We start from the raw sequence: 14,171 nt of genomic DNA on the forward strand, positions 1-14,171 counted from the left end.
CCTGGCTCAGAATTGGCCACTTCTCCAAAAGCTCTGATTCTTTTTATTGGCCAGCGCTGTGTAGATACCCAGATAGCTATGTTGTAGGTGTGTTCATTGCTCCTGGGTGGTAATGCCTTTAGGCCTTCATATATATATATGTATATACACACATATATGTATATACATATATACACACATGCATATGTATATACCTATATACACATATATGTGTGTGTAGATACATATACATATAAAGAGAGACAGACATAGATAGATAGATAGATAGATAGATACGAATATGATTTAAAACTAGTATCACAGGGATCATTTTATACTTATCCCTTTTCTTACTTGTAACATCTTTCTTCTATGGTGGAAACCACTGCTCTCAAATTCTAAGATGAATTTACCTATTTATTAGTTCTATTATCTACATAGATTAGTTCCAGACTTGCTAGCTGATAGTCCTGTGAGAAACATATTTGCTAACCACCTCACAGCATTTATGCTGCTTGTCTTTAGCCTTACAGTAGCCAGTCAGGACACTGTTTTCCACAGTTGTTTAGTTATTTTCTTCCCCATCCCTTTAATGTAGTTCATTCGCAATAGAGCTAGATTTAGTTTTAGTATTTGTATTCCATTTGCCCCCCCCCCAACACACATCCTGATTGCTTTGAATTATTTATTTATTTGGGATATGTGAAGCATTACTTTGATGCTTAAGTCAAACTGTACATAAGATGTACTCATAGAAGGATGGCTCTTTCCTCCTCTCTTCTGTTTTCCTCTTCTCTCCACTCCTGTCCACTCACCTGCTGTAGGTAGTAGCCCATACCCTTCGTTTCTGGCTAACCCTCTCTGCATTTCCTTTGTGCAAATGAGCACATGGCTGGGTATTTTCCTATATTCTCTCTTTTTACACGAAAGGTAGCATACTCCAAATACTCTTTTGGACTTTACTTTTTTTCACTGAACATTAGGACATGGAACCTTCACAGTTTTCAAAAAGGAGCGTACGTTTCAAAAGGCTGAGGAGTGCTGGGGCACCTGGGTGGCTCGGTTGCTTGAGCATCTGATTCTTGATTTCGGCTCAGGTCATGATCTCATGGGCATGGGATCGAGCCCCACGTTGGGCTCTGTGCTGAGTATGGAGCCTACTTTGGCTCTCTCCTTATCTCTCTGCCCCTTCCTCTCTCCCTCTCTAAATAAATAACCAAACAAGTAAATAAACAAACTTCTTTTTATAAGGCTGAGAAGTGCTAAGTAGACTAGACAACCTCCAGCCACTTTGAAATAGAAGGACTCTAGCAGAATACTAGAAGGATCTTCTAGTCTAGAAAACTAGTCTAGGAAGACTAAATTGGCCTTGCTTTCAAAGAGCCTACAATAGAACTAAGGAGACAAAATGTGTATTCATGGAAAAAATTGTCAACCTTCTGAAACGAATTGCGTCTTCTCATTCTGCCGGGAGAGCAGGTATCAGATAGCGATAATTTTGTCAAAGAAATTCCAGTGGAAAGAGAGCAACGCCATAATGATACGAGCTGAATGCTCTGGGATTTACAGAAATCCAGAGGTGTGGCTGAAACTGATGTAGATTCTGGCTCGTTGCAGGTCATGTGTCACTTAAATGTCTTTAGTCCACCGTGTTAGGTCCCTTATCTCAGTGCTTCTCAGACTTCAGGCGAGCACACAGATTCCCCACCCCCCCCCCCCACACCATCTTGTTAAAATGCTGCTTCTGATTCAGTAGGGCTGAGGTGGGGCCCGAGAAGGTGCATTTCTAACAAGCCCCAGGTCATGCTGTTGCTGCCAGGCCACAGACCACACCCGAGTAGCAAGACCTTATGTGGCATCTAGGACTCAAGTTCCAAGATCCTGCTCCTTCCTTATGGAATCAATATGCTTTCCAAATATGTGAAAAAAAATCCCAACAAAAAGCTGAGTCCTATTTCCAGGCTTTGCATTTTCCTGTTTACCAAACTGTCTGGCATTCCTGATCTAATTGTAAGACAACAGCACGAAAACATTAAAGTAAGTTTACTGATGCATATGATTCATTATAAAACCAAAGCTTTATATTCACTGGAAAGCAGATTCTAAGCCTTCACAGATACACCTGCTGTGCGAGGCAGATTAGATGGGGGTATTCACCGAGCTGCTCTGATGTGTGCAAGACTGGATTGAAGTTAAAATTACCTTGAGTTAAAATAGCCCCGGTGGATTTTGATTGTGCTTCCATCTAAGTAGGGTTAATTAGGCCTTGGACTTCATGATAGTGATCGGTGTATAACACCATGCTGACTCTGCAAAAATCCCCTATAACCTGTCTCAGGTTTCCTGAATTGAATTCTTGTTCATGCATATAGAATGAATACACTGACACACGGGCTCTCCTTGATGTTTTTAAAAATCTTTTCATAAAATATGTATGCTTCTAAGTCTAAGGAAGACACGAAGCGTATTTTCACACCAGCTACAGGTTGTCAAAGATTTTTCCGTGGTCAGTGCCAATGTGTAAGGGTTAGCACACAAATCCTACGGCACACTTAGGAGGTAGTGACTTAATTCAAATGTTCTTGGGAGAGGAGAATATTTGATAGATTTAGCAACAAGCTCTTGCCTAGTACGATATCTATGGGGCATCTGTTTTTTCATAGAAGTAAGACTTGATTTGACCTTGCTAGATGCCACTTGTGGCTTCTCAAGAAAGGCCACTGATGTCATCCAAGAACTTATGTAGGCTTGAAATCAGGGCATTTCCCCCCCTTCTCCCTCTCCCTCCCTCCCTCCCTCCCTCCCTTTCCCAACCCTCCTGATTACATTTGATTATTTAGCCTGATCGCCTGTCTGAGTCTGTGGTTCTGGGGGGTTTTATTTCCACCCTTCCTTTACTTTCCATGCTCATTGGCCCCCTCCCCCTGGCCCTTCTCCTCTCTCATCTGAGGGTATACAACAGCCTCTTCCCTGCCCCTGAGGCCGTAACTTCAAACTCCCCTCTGTGCCACTGCTGTCTGAAGAAACTTTCTAAAGCATGGCTCTGATCGTGTCACAGCTGCCCCTTCCAGGGCTTTCCATGGGCCATCGAATTGACAACAGATTTCTCGACGCAGCCTCAGTCCAGCCTTCCACTTTGCCCTTGTTATGCACCACCTGCACTCTGTGCTCTAGAAGGTATTATTATTCCTTCAGTGACCACCCCTTCCCCACTTTGAGCCTCTACTCTTACTCTTATCTCCACCCAGGTCCTCACCCCACCGCACCCCGATCTTTGCCTACCGTGGTCTCACGTACCTTGTAAAGCCCATCCTTCTTCCACGAAGCCTTTCCTGATCCCACAAAAGGGAATCATTTTCCAGGCCCTTCTGACCTATGGCACGCAGCTTACGACGTACCACATTCTGCCTTGTGAGGCAGCTGGTCTTCATCTCCTTGTGGTGGTCATTGTCATGGGATCAGATTACCGAGTCCCTCTTTGAGTATGTGGAGCCATCGATGTGTCCTAGACGATGTGTAGGGAGTGGGAGGAATGTGTGTCCCTTCTGGGATGAGCCTGGCATGAGCCCTCCATGTTTGTCTCTTCTCCTCTCCTGGGAGACCTCAGTGTTCGAGATGGGAGCTGCCTCGTTAGCCCATGTCCTCGAGTGATCATAGTGAACAGAGACCCTAGTTGATCCGCCTTGGACATGTAGCATGACGGAGAAACCAGCTTTGGTTTTGGTCAACCAGCTTTGGTTTTGAGGTTGTTACCACAGCAAAACCTAGTTCCGGGGGCTGTAAGATCCACCAGCTGGGAATTTTGCCTTTTGACCGGAAATGTCTATGCCACCGCGCATAGTGCCTACATGTGATGGGAGCTCAGGTATTATTTGTGGGATTAAATTTAACCAAACGGCACCCAGTGTAGAATGACGAGGAAGGCACTGTGGCCTAGTGGTCAGGCGCAAGCCCTCTGGAGTCAGGCTACTACCTCTCAGCTTCATGATTTCGGCCAAGTGACCCCCACACCCTAAGCTTCAATTTCCCCCTCCACGAAGGGGACAATAACTCAACCTCCGTTAGAGGTAGAGCCTAGGCTCTTGTGAGGATCAACTATGATAATGCACATAGACGCTGTCAGCAGCCAATTAATGTCCGTCGTTGCTAATTTTTTCTGTCTCTGTTACTGCAGTCCGTCTCCCAGTACTACACTGGTATTTCACTACAGGGCAGGGCAAAGAAGAAGTATCTGGAAATCAGGTAACATTAGGATTAGAGTCGCAGCGGCCAGGGACAAGAAGACTCCACGCCGAGGACCCATGCGGCCCACCCTTGCTGCTGGCCTCCCCCGTCTGCCGACTTCAGGCAACCCAGTTGCCAGACTCTTCATAACTGGAACCTTCAAGGCCACAGGCAACCTCCCGAGGACCTTGAGTGGGTCAGTGGATGTCAGGTTCTTTACCCACATCTCCTGCCTCTGACTTTAGGCTTCACCAACAAGATGTGTGTGTTGCTACCGAAGACTGAACATAAGCTAATGTCACCAGCAGGGAAGAAGAATAAGCAAATGTGTTAATTAAGGCTAATTGGTCTATTTTTATCTCCAATCACTTTTTAGAACCAGAGAAGAAGTCATTATAGTCCGTTTTGTCTCCAGGAAAAGATACTGTATTTGCATTTCTACATATGGGCTATGTTTTCTATGTCACACATTGTATTAGGATCCTAAACACAAGATTTTCTATATGGTCACCTGTAATCATGCCTAAGTCTTAGGCTAATGTATAGCTTCCCTTCTACATTTTTTTAAAAGTAAGCTTCTATGCCCAGAGTGGGGCCTGAACTCATGACCCTGAGATCATGAATCACATGTTCCACCAACAGAGCCAGCCAGCCACCCTGATTGTCCTTCTTAATAAAAGAATAAACAGAACTCAAAATTTTTTCCATTGCATTAACTCACTAGTATTTACTGAGTGGCCACAGTCCCTGACTCCCAGAAGCTTATATTCTAGAAAGAGGTTCCAGCAAATGGCTGACATGGTGAATCCAGAGAATTCTGACAGACATGGAGAAGTTTCTAGAGGATGTCACAGGCTCTGTGCTTGAACCCGGTGAATATTTTCTCGTTGACTTGGTTGAACGCAAAGAAGAAATGCTTATCCAGTCCATAGATATAGCCTACCAGTGGGAGAAACAGTTAGTTTATTGATGACACAATCAGGATTCAAAATGTCTTCAATGGGATAAAACATAGTTCAAACCATAACAAGGAAGCTAATAAAAATAAATGCAAAGTCCTGCATTTAGGTACACAGAATCCATTACTGAGACGCAATGTGAAAACAACAGCGGGTTTCAGGTAGCCTTGAGCTCAGCAGGTGCCAATCACAGGGGTGTTTGCTACCTGTTTGAAATACGGTCTTGGGCCACAAGGGCCCTGTGGTTGAGTTCACTTGGATGCCTCCGTGGAAGAGAGAAGGTGAAGGAGATCAGGATGGTGAAGCGTCTGTAAACAATCTGAAATGGGAGATATTTATTTATTTATTTTTCATTTGTTTTTAATGTTTTTATTTATTTGTGAGACAGAGAGAGACAGAGCATGGGCAGGGGAGGGGCGGAGAGAGAGGGAGACACAGAATCTGAAGCAGGCTCCAGGCTCTGAGCTATGGGCACAGAGCCCGACGCGGGCCTTGAACTCACAGACTGCGAGATCATGACCTGAGCTGAAGTCGGACGCTCAACCGACTGAGCCACCCAGGCGCCCCTGAAATGAGGGATATTTAAACCAAAATGTACTATCGATGTGCTAAAAATATCAAGGACTGTGAAGTTAAAAACGGAGAACATAGGTTCTGTCTGTTCCAGAGTGTTGACATCAACTTAGCTTGACATGTCTCATAACTAACACCAGCCAGTGGTGGCTCAGAAATGAGCCTGATGTGAAAGCTTTCATGTCAGCGTGTCACTAGCATCCCCCAGGGATCTGTGTAAGGGAGAGATTCACGCTGGTCTTTGCTCTAAGCGGCTCTGTCCAGTACTATACCAGATTTGTGGATAGAATGGACTTATTCCGTCATGGGATTTTCTGTTCTCTTATAAGGACACACTTTTTAATTTTGTAATGGGAAGCGGTAGAAAAATAGGATTTGCCTTATATACATTTGCCCTAATATATACTTAACCATATAAGTATATAACACATTTTTTTTAAAAAAGACAATCAGTACAAAGAGTTTTTAGCTGTCTTGCCCAATTTGCAAACTAGACCTTGCCATGTTGGTATGCTCTAGGCCCCAGATGCTATCACTAGATCATGAGCTGCCGTTCTAGAAGATTAGGATGGCTGGGTGACCATTTCACATAGGCTTCTCCAAGCCCCCTGGACAAATTTCAAACCCGTTGAAATTCCAACGTGAAGGAAGTTTATGTGGCTTTTTTCCCCCATATAATAGATGCTCTGTCGAGTAGCGTGTTTCGTGCTGTGACAATTCATTCCCGCACTTGTGACAGGACCGCCGGCTGATTTCACTGTGCTCAATTAGGAGAAAATGCATATTTTAATCTGCCCCGTGGTGAGGTAACACTTTGCTCAGTGGCCTTGGCAAACTGGCCATTTAACCATTTAGGTGGGTGGAGGCTTCCTCTCCAGCCTGTCATTCGGCTGCCAGCAGCCTCTCCATTCTTGCTTTGTTGCCAACACTACCCAGGTTGCGGAGTATAAACAATTAAAGGCCACTCCATCATTCTTCGAGCCACTGTGCCGCGGCCCAGCCCCTTCGGCAGTGGTCGCCATCCTGGCCTAGAGCACACAGCTCAGTGCTGTGTGCACGCACTTGAAATGTCATTCCCTCTCTCCTTTCCTGGCCTGCGAGGATTCAGAGCCCAGCATGGAAGCCTGCACATGGCCCCTCGGCCCAGGGTCCGTTGACTTTGCGCCCAGGCCAAGGATAGAATTCGGGGCCTGACTTTGCTGGAACTGAGAAAGCTTCTCCAGGCCGGCCGGCCAGCTCAGATCTGGCATCAGAGTCCAGCAACCATCCTGGAAATCTCGCCGAAGGTCACTCCTCGAACTGGCCATGCCCACCGCCGTCTCATCACCACGGCCCCCACTGCTGCCACAGAGAGCAAAATTGTCCCTTTCTTTTCCTATTTCTTTTTAAATTTGCCGATTAGTGAGATCATCCATCTCAGGTATTTTTCCTCCTTTCTTTTTATTCCATCTTCCTCCTTCTGTCTAGCCTTGAGATTTCTTAGATCTTCAAGTTGACACATACGACCTCAGAACTGGGTAGGGTGAGCCTCGGGTGGAAATCATAGTTGGTGGACCGCTGTGCTCGTGGAGGTCTTTGGTGTCCCCAAGGCTCAGATGTACCTGGGATCTGATCTTGGAACTTCCACTAACTGATTTAAGTTATTTAACCTCTCTCTCTCTCTCTCTCTCTCTCTCTCTCTCTTTCTTTAAATTTTATTTATTTTGAGAAAGAGATAGAGTAGGGGGGGTGGGAAGAGAGAGAGGGAGACAGTGTGGGAGAGAGAGAGAATCTCAAACAGGCTCTGCACAGTAGCCCCACACGGGCTCGAACCCAAGCACTGTGAGAACATGACCTGAGCCAAAATCAAGAGTCGGATGCTTAGCCAACTGAGCCCTCCCCCCGCCAGGCACCCCAAGTTATTTAACCTCTCTTAAGTCATACTTTTCTCATTTTCAAGTGGGGAGAATAACAGTCCTGCCCTTCCGGGTTCTCTGTGAGGATGATACTTAGATACCTAAAGAGCTCGCATTTACTGAGCCCTCTCTCTATGCTCTCAGGAAGTGCTGAGATAGATGCATCATCTCATTTAACTCATGGACCAACCCTCTGATTATCCCCATTTTTTTTTTTTTTTTTATAAAGGCAGGACCGACCCTCACAGGGGTGAACAACTGGCTGAGCATAAAGCCTGGGACCAGGGGCAGGGGCTGGAAAAAGTTTGCTTTGTTCTCTTCCGAATCCCAAAGCGGTAAGATGAAAGCCAGAGGCCCGGAGGGCAGAATCCCTCAGTGTCCAAGCTGAGTGTCCTCATGGCCGATGAAATGTCCACAGAGCGTCCTCAGAGCCACACATTTTCCTCTTCCCATTTTGAATCTGGGAAGAATCCCCAGATTTTTCATTGCCCCTGATTGTTTTTTAATCAACGTTCCCCAAACTGTTTCCTCTGACTCTGCGATTGACAGCCTCGCATCGGGCTCAAGCCACCAGCTGGGCCCAGGCACAGATGCTCTGAGTTTCTGTTGACTGAGTGGAAATCACTGAACCTTTTGTGTGAACCTGCCTAAGGACCCAGACCAGACAGTGGAGTGGGGACCAGACGACTGTAAATTCTCTGCAGGATTAGCCCATTTCTGATGTTTTCACAGAGCCTGTGACTTGTTGCCACAAGTGCCTTTCACTAAATCACTGCGTCCCAGGGCTGGGGGAAGAATCGGCCCCAGGATCCAGGGGGAGTTTTCCAAGGAGGAGATCACACACACCAGCCTTTCTTCCCCCTTTGCTTCCCTTCCCTCCTTGCCGCCTCCCTGTTCTAGTAAAACAGCATTAAAGCATTAAGGGTCCCTAATGGAGTCTTGGGTACCCTTGAAAAGGTTGAGGAGGGGAAGCCAGCATCAGCACCCCAAAATGAGTGATGCCACCCAAAGGGCATGCTGGATGGTTGGTCCAAAGGGTTTAATTTTCCACGACATCATTTTTGCCTGGCTTTTCTCTAGAGATGCAGTGTGTCCCATCCTTCTTGCGAAATTTCTTTTCATCACTGCACTGCCTTTCCTATAAGGCCCGTGTCTTGATATCACAGAAATGATCTCCCACACGAACACTCTTCCTGCTTTGAATCCCTGCTTTGGTGCCGTGATGTCTCGTGTTGCCATGGATGGACACGTACGAGCTGGTGAGGAGGTGGGAATGAACTCTCCACTTAGGTTTGTAGAAAGCCTTCTCAGTATCGTCCTCAGGACCCCACAACCAGGGTGCTTCCTTCTGTACAGATCCCAGGCTCTTGAAGAAAATATCCTGTCAACCCTGCTAGCAAGGTTCCCCACAACTACCTTGGATCGCCTCATTTCTCGTTCCCTTTGCCCATCACGTGACTTCTTTTCCTTTATAATTTAGTGTGGGGAATCATCCCCCTGGAAGTGAGCAGAAGGCAGAAAACAAGGGTTGGGCTTGATTTAATGCTCTACTCTCGCCATCTTGAAATTATGAAAAATTTCCAAACAGCGGGCGCCACAGATTATGTAGCTGGTCCTGGAGACGGCAAACATTTGCTGATCACTTAGTACTTTCTAGGCTAGTGATTCCCAAACTTGACGGCACATCTGAATCACTTGATGGGGCCTTTAAAATCTTGCTGCCCAGGCCACACCCCAGACTGATGAAATCGGAATGTCTGGACATCAGTATTTTATAAAGGCCCCCGGGTGTCGTGACTCCATATCCCAGCCACTCTTAAGAGAAGAGGTATTCTTACTCACCTGGTGCAGGTGAGGAAATGGAGGCCCAGTGAAGCTGAATGGTGTACCCAAGCTCCCACCCTATGCTGGGGGGTATCCTTGAACTCAGTCTAATCTGACTCTAAACCCCAGTTCTTTCCGTTCAACCACATGACTTAAGCCTGCTCTGCTCTTGGTCATTTGTAAGTTCTACTGGCTTCTGAATAAAAGCCCTTTCTACTATTAGGAAGTTCGTCCTAAACATTTCCTCGCTTTGGGCCAGAAAAGGGGAGAATTTTGCATAACTGTTCACACACATTCAGAACGCTATGCAGGACGCGCAGGCAGACATCCAGAAACATCCCACGGCTAGCCAAGCCACGACCACCTGGAGTCAGTTCTGCTCTGAGGAGGAAACATTTCTGACCATTCCCCCGTTGAAGCCTGCCCCCTCCCTTGGGCAAGGGCACCTCCTTTCAGAGAAAGCCTTCAGGCCTCCGTGAGAACACATTTGCCCTTCATGGGGTTCAGCCTTTCACCCCATCCCTCCTTGTCGGTACATTCAAAGTCCCTGAAATCTGCAGGGCATCAGAGAACCGACTTTGTTCCTGTGCAAGCACTGCCTGAATGTGCTTTCTTTCATTTTTGCCTTTTTTCCTGCCTGAGGGATTTTGTACAAGCTCTCAGAGTCTCCTTCCCTCTGAGTTCATATGCTCTGCACCCTCTTTTCTATTTCTGGCCTGACCCTTCCCCACAGCTGGGCCCAGCCAGTCCAGGGATGGCTGAATGAGCAGGCAGGCTGGGGTGGCTCCTCGTGCCACAGACGGTGGCCTCAGATGGAGCTGCCCTCTTCCTGCTATCCAGCACCTGCACCTGGCCTCAGGAAGCAGAAAAGACGCGGGGAAACCTCCTCACCCACAGAGACCGGCTTTCCGGAAGGCACCAGCAGGCCCATGAGACAACCTGGCACCCCCATGTGTGGCTTGGAAGCTGCCTGCGCCCCTGTAGCCCGAGGGTGTGTTTCTAGGCGCTCAGCTGGGCTGTTTTCCCTCTTTTCCTCTCTGCTTTGGCCTGACATGCTGAGCGGTTGGGTTGCTTCAGGCCTAAGTAAGCTTGTGCTTGTCTTTTGTACCCCTAAATGGGCATGGTGGACCCCGTGCCACCCTCAGACCCTGAAAAGAAGGACACTTGAGGGAGGCAGGGGGGCTTCAGAGGGCGTGAGGATTTCAGGTGGAAGGATCTGACAGCTGTGCAAAGGAAGTCAATTGTTCAAAGCAGGCTTCCTCGGGGTTAATTAGAGTATTTGGGAAAAGAATCTAAATTAAACAGGTGCTCGGGGCTTATTTGCCTTCCCTACAGTAATTGGCTTTTATGCGGGATAGAAAGCTTTACCATCTAACAAAGATGTAGCCCAGAAAAGTCTTTGCCCAGACAGCTAGTTTTCAGAGGTGAGGGACATTTGGCCGGGCGGGGATCATCAGCAGGGTATGGGTGCCAGGAGGACAAGGCTCTTCCCCACCCCCTGGGCTCCAGCCCTTGACTGGCTCTTCCTGACCAGTCTAAAGCAAACAAGTCTTTTTTATGGAGCAGACCTTCACGAGCCAGCTTTCTTCCTCCCCGTCTGTGGACAGGACCCTAGTATGTGGGATGGTGACGCTGGCCTTGGTGGAGCAGCAACTCCCACTTGGGAGCCACGAAGAGCACATCAGTACATCCCATCACAATTTAACGAAAATGCGCTCATTTCAGTGTCTCTGAAAGATTGTACAAGGCCGGGCGAATAGAATCAATGAGCACAGTGGTGTCACATTCAAAGGAGCCTGACACGTTCTCTGGCGACGTCCCCATTGGGGACAAGCGAGTGGACGATGGTCTGGGGTGTTAATATTCCCGTAGGTCGCTTTCATAGTCAGAATCAGCCATCTTGCATCCTTCGCAGACACGCTGGTGTCTTATTAGAAATGCAGTGGATAGAATTTAATGCAATTGAAAAGAAACCCAGCAGACTCTAATCTAAAGAATGTCATTTCAGGAAAATAGCAGCGACTTACAATTTACTGCCCCTAAATTGGAAAATCACTTTTAGAACATCGTAAACTTTTAATTGCATGCAGCATGGAAACAGACTTAAAACAGAAAGGCGGGGAAAGAGGAGCTCACGTGTACGGAACACCTTCCATTGAAGGCCAGTCAGTCACAGCGTTTCATTCCATCTGAACAGCAGCCACATGACACTAGAGTGACTTTCTCCGAGTTAGAAATGACGAAATGGAGGCCCAGCAAAGAAACGTGTCTTGCCCAAGGTCACGGGGTAGAAAGTTGCAGAGTTTGGATTTGAAATCAGGCCCGTTTGGCCCCAACGCCTAAGTATCTTTGAATCTCCCGTAAAACGTATGCACGGAAATGCTTTCTTTCTTCCGCAGATCGACTCCAACAACCGTCACGTAGGGGTTCCAGAAATCGGCGGCCTGATTCTGCTTCTCTGTGCTTTTGATCTACTTGTGGCACGTGAGACATTGTGCGCAACGCCATGAGAGACAGGGCAAAGAAGGCATGGGAAGGTTCCGCTGACTTCTTTCTAAATTGCATTCGGGAAGACGTCACCTTTGTCAGCTCTTCTTGCAATATATTTAGAAAGTGGGTTCGAATACGTCCGGGTGTTCTCCCCGAAGGCACACACCCCTGCTCTGTGAAGTCCAGAACTGAGAAGGTTCCAGAAAGTGTGGTCCAAAGCAGGCAACCAGTCAGGCTGAGGAAACCACGAAAGCCCTCTCCTTAGACAGGAGGGTAACCAGAGCTGTACTCGGACTCCACAGTTTATTTTTCCCATGCGGACAAGGGACGAAAGCCACTTTGCAGAACAATGCTTCCGAGGCATTTTATTTGCAACACGATCCTTTGCAAGAGGTGAGCTAAGAAGCAGGGTCAGCTCACACAGGGACTTCTCTCCCCTTGGCTGGCCCACCTAGCAGCATCAGGCCGCATCTCCAGGAGGGAGCGGGGGAAGCCCCCAGTCCTTCATGGGCACAGTAGGTTCCGCCTTATTCTGGTACAAAGATGCGTGTTTGCCGCAGGTAACCTCACACCACCCGGCACACGGCCGCTGAGTTGCACGGCGACGTATGAACCCAAGTGACGCCTTAATGTATCATGTTAAATCACATCCCACAGCTTCTTGGATCCGAGAGAAAGTGACTGGGCCAGAGGGAGCTGCCACATCTCTTTCTTCCATTCTCTTTTACCTTCTAATTAATTTTTCTAATGGGTCCTTGATGTAATAAACCATTTATCATGTGCACCTTCTTCTGAGGCTTTTCTCCTTCCAAGTTATTAACATGTCCAGGGCTTTCCTAGGGAAAGTGTCTAGGCCTTGGCTGCCTGCTGTCCCCAGGAGAATGCCAGGTACGTGTCATGGCTATCCGTACCGTGTGCACAGATAGCGCTCCGTGCCAGGCCACCGTTGATTCAGTGATTGTACTTTTTATCCGGCAATGGCCCTGAATGGAGACAGAGCCAGGAAACAGAGCTTCATCTCGTGAGGCTCTGTGGAGAGAGCCAGCTCTAGAAGTCGCTGGCCCAGCTGACGCACAGCTGAGAGCCTTAGCAGGAGCACCAGGGCCTGAATGGGGAGGGGACGAGTCTATTAAGGGAGGCAGCTGCCAGAGGAGACGGAATCACAGAGGGGTGTCCTCCTGAGAGCCAATGAGGGCCTGGAAATGATCCTATGACTTCAACTTACTCTGATCTGATCTTCTTCCATAAAAACTGCTTGGAAAAAGCCCAATTGTCATACAACGCGCTCCTTTTCACACCTAACACTGCTAGTGTCTACACCTATTGAGCATTTACTGCAAGTGAACGACTATATATACACCATCTCATCCGATCCTCACCAGTGCAAAGGGGTGGGCAATAGCCTGTGTGACAGAGAAGAGAGAGATTTGCCTAGGCCACAAAACGAAGGTAGGAAACTTGAGACTTGAGCCTGGGTCTCCCTGTCCCCAAGCTAACTGATCCTCATGCTAGACACACGCCTGCAGTTACGCCCTTGGGGCTTTGGCCTTTGTGATAAAATTCTAAGCGGAGTCTCAGGCAAAGAAAACATCCAGCCCCCACTGTATTTGCTGCCTAACCTCGAAAGGTGCCGGCCATTAAAGCTAGATTGAACCCAAGTTCTTGCTGAGACCGTCTTGATATTTTGGCAGATTCACACCCTTGATGAGATTGCTGTCTACGATGAAAGTTGATTCAAGGTCTTGGGACCATTTTTCACACAAGACCCCCGTTTATTAGTGGGGAGTGTGTTGTAGGGACACCTGGCCAGCACTTAATTTGACCTGGTAACATAGAAGCGAGGAGCCCCTTAATCTGTCCCCCTGAGCCAGCCCTGCCCCCTGCTGACGTGTGCCTCATAAATTCAGCCATTGTGTCTGTGAGCGCCTTGGCTGGAGCTGGTTTTATGAGATATCACGGTGCTGTGCTGTGCACCTGTGTAGCTGAGAGCAGAATGTTCGCTTCGGGGGTGGAAAAAAACCAAACGAACCCAGACCCTGGAAGGAATTCAAGCACGATCCCCTTTTGTTAGCGGTCAAAGAGGAGCACGCAGCCTGGAGTAACTTTGCGAAAGGTAATTGAAAGAAACTCACGAGTCCCTACTTCACATCCATATCCTTTAATCCTTTGGATAAAATTTCACATGCCCAGCGAGGTAACAGGCATTCTTTTGCTCCCCCGACCAGCC

General features: G+C 47.6%; 1 long non-coding RNA gene across 1 annotated transcript in view; it reads left to right on the top strand.

Annotated features, from left to right (window-relative positions):
- LOC131509240 (uncharacterized) overlaps positions 1-13,600 on the top strand; it is a 34,806-nt gene extending 21,206 nt beyond the window's left edge. The window contains exon 5 of the long non-coding RNA XR_009260385.1: positions 7,860-13,600. This is a non-coding gene — a long non-coding RNA (uncharacterized LOC131509240). The remainder of the gene's footprint in view (positions 1-7,859) is intronic.
- The last annotated feature ends 571 nt before the right edge of the window (positions 13,601-14,171 follow it).

The sequence above is a fragment of the Neofelis nebulosa genome, chromosome 4 (genome assembly GCF_028018385.1).
Source record: "Neofelis nebulosa isolate mNeoNeb1 chromosome 4, mNeoNeb1.pri, whole genome shotgun sequence".
Classification (NCBI taxonomy): Eukaryota; Metazoa; Chordata; class Mammalia; order Carnivora; family Felidae; genus Neofelis; species Neofelis nebulosa.